Raw genomic sequence first — 7,179 nt, forward strand, 5'->3', positions numbered from 1 at the left:
TTTCCCCGTCTAGGGATCTCTCTCTCGTCTAGGGACACTGCTGTACACACACACACACACACACACACACACACACACACACACACACACACACACACACACAGTGAGAGAGAGGGAGAGATAGAGAGAGAGAGAGGTGGAGAGGGAGAGAGAGGTGGAGATAGAGAGATGGAGATAGAGATGGAGATAGAGAGAGATGGAGATAGAGAGAGAGATGGAGATGGAGAGAGAGATGGTGATAGAGAGATAGAGATAGAGAGAGAGATGGTGATAGAGAGATGGAGATAGAGAGAGAGATGGTGATAGAGAGATGGAGATAGAGAGAGAGATGGTGACAGAGAGAGAGTCGTCACACTCTGGAACAAACTCCCCAGAAGCTGAAAGTTGGGGAACATTATGATGATCTTTATTTCTTGGCAGATAATAAATGATGATCTTACAGAGGGCGACTTACAACACCAGTGCAAACATACAGCGAAGGACAAGGCATCAATCGCGACAGAATCCCTTGAGTTAAAGCAGCAGATTCAGAATAACACACGTCAAAACAGACTGGAGACTAAAACGAGCACGAAAGGTGTCGAATATGTGGCCTCCTCTCGCTTGTAAACTCTCTCGTGTTCCTGTCGATGGGGTCGGCGGCTCGGGGCAGCGGCCTAGCAGCAGCAGGCAGGCCACCCGGCTGCCTGGGGCTGACCTCCGGGGCAGGCAGGCAGGCAGACCTCCAGGGCAGGCAGGCAGGCAGGCAGGCAGACCTCCAGGGCTAACAGGCTGACCTCCAGGGCTGGCAGGCTGACCTCCAGGGCTGGAAGGCAGGATGGCAGACCTCCAGGGCAGGCAGGCAGGCAGGCAGACCTCCAGGGCTGGCAGGGAGACCTCCAGGGCTGGCAGGCAGGCAGGCAGGGCTGTGTGGCTGGGGAGGGCAGGCTGGCAGGCAGGTAGGCCGTGCTGCTGCCAGGGCTGGAAGGCTGACCTCCAGGGCAGGCAGGCAGGCAGACCTCGAGGGCAGGCAGGCAGGTAGGCCGTGCTGCTGCCAGGGCTGGCAGGCAGACCTCCAGGGCTAACAGGCTGACCTCCAGGGCAGGCAGGCAGACCTCCAGGGCAGGCAGTGCTGCTACCAGGGCTGGATAGCAGACCTCCAGGGCAGGCAGGCAGACCTCCAGGGCAGGCAGGCAGACCTCCAGGGCAGGCAGGCAGACCTCCAGGGCTGGATAGCAGACCTCCAGGGCTAACAGGCTGACCTCCAGGGCTAACAGGCAGGCAGGCAGACCTCCAGGGCTGGATAGCAGACCTCCAGGGCTAACAGGCTGACCTCCAGGCCAGGCAGTGCTGCTGCCAGGGCAGGCAGGCAGACCTCCAGGGCAGGCAGTGCTGCTACCAGGGCAGGCAGTGCTGCTACCAGGGCTGGAAGGCAGACCTCCAGGGCTAACAGGCAGACCTCCAGGGCAGGCAGGCAGACCTCCAGGGCAGGCAGGCAGACCTCCAGGGCTGGATAGCTGACCTCCAGGGCTAACAGGCAGACCTCCAGGGCTGGCAGGCTGACCTCCAGGGCAGGCAGTGCTGCTGCCAGGGCAGGCAGGCAGACCTCCAGGGCTAACAGGCAGGCAGGCAGACCTCCAGGGCTGGATAGCAGACCTCCAGGGCTAACAGGCAGGCAGGCAGACCTCCAGGGCTGGATAGCAGACCTCCAGGGCTAACAGGCTGACCTCCAGGGCTAACAGGCAGGCAGGCAGACCTCCAGGGCTGGATAGCAGACCTCCAGGGCTAACAGGCTGACCTCCAGGGCAGGCAGTGCTGCTACCAGGGCAGGCAGGCAGACCTCCAGGGCAGGCAGTGCTGCTGCCAGGGCAGGCAGGCAGACCTCCAGGGCTGGATAGCAGACCTCCAGGGCTAACAGGCAGACCTCCAGGGCTGGATAGCAGACCTCCAGGGCTGGATAGCAGACCTCCAGGGCAGGCAGTGCTGCTACCAGGGCAGGCAGTGCTGCTGCCAGGGCAGGCAGGCAGACCTCCAGGGCAGGCAGTGCTGCTACCAGGGCTGGATAGCAGACCTCCAGGGCTAACAGGCAGGCAGGCAGACCTCCAGGGCTGGATAGCAGACCTCCAGGGCTAACAGGCTGACCTCCAGGCCAGGCAGTGCTGCTGCCAGGGCAGGCAGGCAGACCTCCAGGGCAGGCAGTGCTGCTACCAGGGCAGGCAGTGCTGCTACCAGGGCTGGAAGGCAGACCTCCAGGGCTAACAGGCAGACCTCCAGGGCAGGCAGGCAGACCTCCAGGGCAGGCAGGCAGACCTCCAGGGCTGGATAGCTGACCTCCAGGGCTAACAGGCAGACCTCCAGGGCTGGCAGGCTGACCTCCAGGGCAGGCAGTGCTGCTGCCAGGGCAGGCAGGCAGACCTCCAGGGCTAACAGGCAGGCAGGCAGACCTCCAGGGCTGGATAGCAGACCTCCAGGGCTAACAGGCAGGCAGGCAGACCTCCAGGGCTGGATAGCAGACCTCCAGGGCTAACAGGCTGACCTCCAGGGCTAACAGGCAGGCAGGCAGACCTCCAGGGCTGGATAGCAGACCTCCAGGGCTAACAGGCTGACCTCCAGGCCAGGCAGTGCTGCTGCCAGGGCAGGCAGGCAGACCTCCAGGGCAGGCAGTGCTGCTACCAGGGCAGGCAGTGCTGCTACCAGGGCTGGAAGGCAGACCTCCAGGGCTAACAGGCAGACCTCCAGGGCAGGCAGGCAGACCTCCAGGGCAGGCAGGCAGACCTCCAGGGCTGGATAGCTGACCTCCAGGGCTAACAGGCAGACCTCCAGGGCTGGCAGGCTGACCTCCAGGGCAGGCAGTGCTGCTGCCAGGGCAGGCAGGCAGACCTCCAGGGCTAACAGGCAGGCAGGCAGACCTCCAGGGCTGGATAGCAGACCTCCAGGGCTAACAGGCAGGCAGGCAGACCTCCAGGGCTGGATAGCAGACCTCCAGGGCTAACAGGCTGACCTCCAGGCCAGGCAGTGCTGCTGCCAGGGCAGGCAGGCAGACCTCCAGGGCAGGCAGTGCTGCTACCAGGGCAGGCAGTGCTGCTACCAGGGCTGGAAGGCAGACCTCCAGGGCTAACAGGCAGACCTCCAGGGCAGGCAGGCAGACCTCCAGGGCAGGCAGGCAGACCTCCAGGGCTGGATAGCTGACCTCCAGGGCTAACAGGCAGACCTCCAGGGCTGGCAGGCTGACCTCCAGGGCAGGCAGTGCTGCTGCCAGGGCAGGCAGGCAGACCTCCAGGGCTAACAGGCAGGCAGGCAGACCTCCAGGGCTGGATAGCAGACCTCCAGGGCTAACAGGCAGGCAGGCAGACCTCCAGGGCTGGATAGCAGACCTCCAGGGCTAACAGGCTGACCTCCAGGGCTAACAGGCAGGCAGGCAGACCTCCAGGGCTGGATAGCAGACCTCCAGGGCTAACAGGCTGACCTCCAGGGCAGGCAGTGCTGCTACCAGGGCAGGCAGGCAGACCTCCAGGGCAGGCAGTGCTGCTGCCAGGGCAGGCAGGCAGACCTCCAGGGCTGGATAGCAGACCTCCAGGGCTAACAGGCAGACCTCCAGGGCTGGATAGCAGACCTCCAGGGCTGGATAGCAGACCTCCAGGGCAGGCAGTGCTGCTACCAGGGCAGGCAGTGCTGCTGCCAGGGCAGGCAGGCAGACCTCCAGGGCAGGCAGTGCTGCTACCAGGGCTGGATAGCAGACCTCCAGGGCTAACAGGCAGGCAGGCAGACCTCCAGGGCTGGATAGCAGACCTCCAGGGCTAACAGGCTGACCTCCAGGCCAGGCAGTGCTGCTGCCAGGGCAGGCAGGCAGACCTCCAGGGCAGGCAGTGCTGCTACCAGGGCAGGCAGTGCTGCTACCAGGGCTGGAAGGCAGACCTCCAGGGCTAACAGGCAGACCTCCAGGGCAGGCAGGCAGACCTCCAGGGCAGGCAGGCAGACCTCCAGGGCTGGATAGCTGACCTCCAGGGCTAACAGGCAGACCTCCAGGGCTGGCAGGCTGACCTCCAGGGCAGGCAGTGCTGCTGCCAGGGCAGGCAGGCAGACCTCCAGGGCTAACAGGCAGGCAGGCAGACCTCCAGGGCTGGATAGCAGACCTCCAGGGCTAACAGGCAGGCAGGCAGACCTCCAGGGCTGGATAGCAGACCTCCAGGGCTAACAGGCTGACCTCCAGGGCTAACAGGCAGGCAGGCAGACCTCCAGGGCTGGATAGCAGACCTCCAGGGCTAACAGGCTGACCTCCAGGGCAGGCAGTGCTGCTACCAGGGCAGGCAGGCAGACCTCCAGGGCAGGCAGTGCTGCTGCCAGGGCAGGCAGGCAGACCTCCAGGGCTGGATAGCAGACCTCCAGGGCTAACAGGCAGACCTCCAGGGCTGGATAGCAGACCTCCAGGGCTGGATAGCAGACCTCCAGGGCAGGCAGTGCTGCTACCAGGGCAGGCAGTGCTGCTGCCAGGGCAGGCAGGCAGACCTCCAGGGCAGGCAGTGCTGCTACCAGGGCTGGATAGCAGACCTCCAGGGCTAACAGGCAGGCAGGCAGACCTCCAGGGCTGGATAGCAGACCTCCAGGGCTAACAGGCTGACCTCCAGGCCAGGCAGTGCTGCTGCCAGGGCAGGCAGGCAGACCTCCAGGGCAGGCAGTGCTGCTACCAGGGCAGGCAGTGCTGCTACCAGGGCTGGAAGGCAGACCTCCAGGGCTAACAGGCAGACCTCCAGGGCAGGCAGGCAGACCTCCAGGGCAGGCAGGCAGACCTCCAGGGCTGGATAGCTGACCTCCAGGGCTAACAGGCAGACCTCCAGGGCTGGCAGGCTGACCTCCAGGGCAGGCAGTGCTGCTGCCAGGGCAGGCAGGCAGACCTCCAGGGCTAACAGGCAGGCAGGCAGACCTCCAGGGCTGGATAGCAGACCTCCAGGGCTAACAGGCAGGCAGGCAGACCTCCAGGGCTGGATAGCAGACCTCCAGGGCTAACAGGCTGACCTCCAGGGCTAACAGGCAGGCAGGCAGACCTCCAGGGCTGGATAGCAGACCTCCAGGGCTAACAGGCTGACCTCCAGGGCAGGCAGTGCTGCTACCAGGGCAGGCAGGCAGACCTCCAGGGCAGGCAGGCAGACCTCCAGGGCTGGATAGCAGACCTCCAGGGCTAACAGGCAGACCTCCAGGGCTGGATAGCAGACCTCCAGGGCTGGATAGCAGACCTCCAGGGCAGGCAGTGCTGCTACCAGGGCAGGCAGTGCTGCTGCCAGGGCAGGCAGGCAGACCTCCAGGGCAGGCAGTGCTGCTACCAGGGCTGGATAGCAGACCTCCAGGGCTAACAGGCAGGCAGGCAGACCTCCAGGGCTGGATAGCAGACCTCCAGGGCTAACAGGCTGACCTCCAGGCCAGGCAGTGCTGCTGCCAGGGCAGGCAGGCAGACCTCCAGGGCAGGCAGTGCTGCTACCAGGGCAGGCAGTGCTGCTACCAGGGCTGGAAGGCAGACCTCCAGGGCTAACAGGCAGACCTCCAGGGCAGGCAGGCAGACCTCCAGGGCAGGCAGGCAGACCTCCAGGGCTGGATAGCTGACCTCCAGGGCTAACAGGCAGACCTCCAGGGCTGGCAGGCTGACCTCCAGGGCAGGCAGTGCTGCTGCCAGGGCAGGCAGGCAGACCTCCAGGGCTAACAGGCAGGCAGGCAGACCTCCAGGGCTGGATAGCAGACCTCCAGGGCTAACAGGCAGGCAGGCAGACCTCCAGGGCTAACAGGCAGACCTCCAGGGCAGGCAGGCAGACCTCCAGGGCAGGCAGGCAGACCTCCAGGGCTGGATAGCAGACCTCCAGGGCTAACAGGCAGACCTCCAGGGCTGGATAGCAGACCTCCAGGGCTGGATAGCAGACCTCCAGGGCAGGCAGTGCTGCTACCAGGGCAGGCAGTGCTGCTGCCAGGGCAGGCAGGCAGACCTCCAGGGCAGGCAGTGCTGCTACCAGGGCTGGATAGCAGACCTCCAGGGCTGGATGGCAGGCAGGCAGACCTCCAGGGCTGGATAGCAGACCTCCAGGGCTAACAGGCAGACCTCCAGGGCAGGCAGGCAGACCTCCAGGGCAGGCAGGCAGACCTCCAGGGCTGGATAGCAGACCTCCAGGGCAGGCAGTGCTGCTACCAGGGCTGGATAGCAGACCTCCAGGGCAGGATAGCAGACCTCCAGGGCTGGATGGCAGGCAGGCAGACCTCCAGGGCAGGCAGGCAGACCTCCAGGGCTGGATAGCAGACCTCCAGGGCTAACAGGCAGGCAGGCAGACCTCCAGGGCTGGATAGCAGACCTCCAGGGCTAACAGGCAGGCAGGCAGACCTCCAGGGCTGGATAGCAGACCTCCAGGGCAGGCAGTGCTGCTACCAGGGCAGGCAGTGCTGCTACCAGGGCTGGAAGGCAGACCTCCAGGGCAGGCAGTGCTGCTACCAGGGCTGGATAGCAGACCTCCAGGGCTGGATAGCAGACCTCCAGGGCAGGCAGGCAGACCTCCAGGGCTGGATAGCAGACCTCCAGGGCTGGCAGGCAGGCAGGCAGACCTCCAGGGCTGGATAGCAGACCTCCAGGGCAGGATAGCAGACCTCCAGGGCTGGATGGCAGGCAGGCAGACCTCCAGGGCTGGATAGCAGACCTCCAGGGCTGGCAGGCAGACCTCCAGGGCTGGATAGCAGACCTCCAGGGCTGGCAGGCTGACCTCCAGGGCAGGCAGGCCGGGCCCCCGGTGCTGCATCTCGGCCGCTGCCTGGGGCGGACCGGCCCGGGTGCCCTTGCGCTTTTTCGACACCAGGGGGCAGTTGGGTGCCATTCCGTCCCTCGTGTGGCGAAATGGCGGTACTGCACCTCCGCCTTTTTGCTGGAGAAAGTCCGCAGTCGGGACAATGCGCCACACGGTCCGTCGGCAGGAGGCCCGGGCCCGGGCACAACTCCCCGGTGGGGACGGACGCCGGGCTGGAGCTTCCCTTCAGCACACACACTCACTCACTCACTCACTGACCGACCGACTGACTGCAGGAAAGGCTCCCGGCTCCCAGCGCTCAGTCAGCAGGCCTACTCCTCCCCGGTGGGGACGGACGCCGGGCTGGAGCCTCCCTTCAGCACACACACTCACTCACTGACCGACCGACTGACTGCAGGAAAGGCTCCCGGCTCCCAGCGCTCAGTCA

This window comes from Amia ocellicauda, unplaced genomic scaffold (assembly GCF_036373705.1).
Source record: "Amia ocellicauda isolate fAmiCal2 unplaced genomic scaffold, fAmiCal2.hap1 HAP1_SCAFFOLD_261, whole genome shotgun sequence".
In the NCBI taxonomy this organism is placed as follows: Eukaryota; Metazoa; Chordata; class Actinopteri; order Amiiformes; family Amiidae; genus Amia; species Amia ocellicauda.